We start from the raw sequence: 1697 nt of genomic DNA, 5'->3' as shown, positions 1-1697 counted from the left end.
CCGGGGGCTTAAGTGGAGAGGAAATGTTTTGAGAATGATGAGGGCAATGAATGTACAAATGCGCTTTACACAATTGATGTATGCATGGATTGTGATAAGAGTTGTATGAGCCCCTAATAAAATGATTTTTAAAAAAACCAGAAACCAACTGGTACAAGCTTGTATTAAAATGGAAATGTGACTAATATGATTCCTGAACCCTAAGCCAGGGCCATTTGGGCCAAAGGGAAAGCCTGAATCATTGTGCCTAGACTTTGTTCCTCTGTGCTGTCTCGGTTCTTTTCTCCCTGAGAAAAGATGTCTCTGCTCCTTCAGTCATGAGAAAGGACCCAAGTGTACCTGCCTCTGACTTTTAAGCAATCACAATCACCTACAGAGTGTAGAAAAGACCGTCTGGCTGCCCAAACTACAGATTCTTACAAAGGGGCTTATTGGCCCATTTGGGTTCAATTAAGAGGAGCCATTGATGGGAGTCTTAATGTTCAAAAGCATATCCTGAGTGATCTATATGGGATCAGATTGACAGCAACCATTCAAAAACTTTGTTGACAAACTTAGTGTGTAGTGAGCCGAAGGTAGTGGTAGTGGAAATATCTGAAGGAGGATAGTGGGAGTGTCTGTACAACTGGAAGAACGCAGTTAATGGCACCGAGTTGTACATGTAGAAGTCACTGAAATTGTGTATGGCTGTGTATATTTTCATCAAATAAAGTAACTCCAGAAAAAAAACAAACAAAAAAAACAAAGTGGAAGAGGAAGAGCCAGAGTGGTGGCAGAATAAAGGCTGGGCCCACAATTGCTGGCTTTGCAGATGGAGGAAGGGCCCACTAGCCGATGAATATGGGTGGTGTGTTAGGCAGGATTCTCTAGAGATACAAAACCAGGACACTGATGATGTTATATAGATAGATAGATTTACACAACACAAAGGAATATAACAGCTAATTAGTCCACACAGCAGTACAGAGGGCTCAGTGAAACTCACTTCCGTGGAACAGTTATTATACTGGAAGTCCTTCAGCTCATGAGGGCTGCTGGGTCCAAAGTCAAGGAAACAGATGGCTGAGTCCTCCCTTGAGCAATACAGGCAGAGTCTGCCCACAGGCAGCAAACAGCAGGGTGGGTCACCAACAGTCAGCAGCTCAGGAGCTTAGCGAAGCAGGCTCAGATGGGATATTGAACTCAAATAATGCAAGACAACAGGATCCACCAGCCTCAAGCTCAAGTGATGTACACACTAGCAGTGTGGTGAAGCAGGTCTTGGAGGAACCTCAAGCTCTAGCTACATGATCCACAGGGTGGGTGTCCCTTAGGTAGTGTCGCACACAGGTTGAGGCAGAGAACTAGATAACGCAGCCGCAGCTGATCTGATCACCAGAGATCAAGAGAGAGAGGGCAGGTCTTACCACGCCATTTATCTCTTTGCCTTCCAATCAAATTGTGACCTGATTAATCCCACATGTTCCTACTGGCCAAGTTGACACCATAAACCTACCTATCACAGGTGGCTTCTAGAAGCTGGGATAGGTAAGGAAAGGGATGCTCCCCTGGATCTGCCAGAAGGAACTCAGACCTATTGATGTCTTGATGTTAGCCCATTTAGACCCACTTAGGTCTTTAACCTCCAGAACTATAAGAGAGTAAATGTTTTGTTCCAAGGCAAACGAGAGAGAGAGAGAGAGAGAGAGAGAGAGAGA

The sequence above is a fragment of the Echinops telfairi genome, unplaced genomic scaffold (genome assembly GCF_000313985.2).
Source record: "Echinops telfairi isolate 266 unplaced genomic scaffold, ASM31398v2 ScPeMD7_7467;HRSCAF=8505_1, whole genome shotgun sequence".
Taxonomy (NCBI): domain Eukaryota; kingdom Metazoa; phylum Chordata; class Mammalia; order Afrosoricida; family Tenrecidae; genus Echinops; species Echinops telfairi.
Note: the sequence above shows the minus strand (reverse complement) of the source record.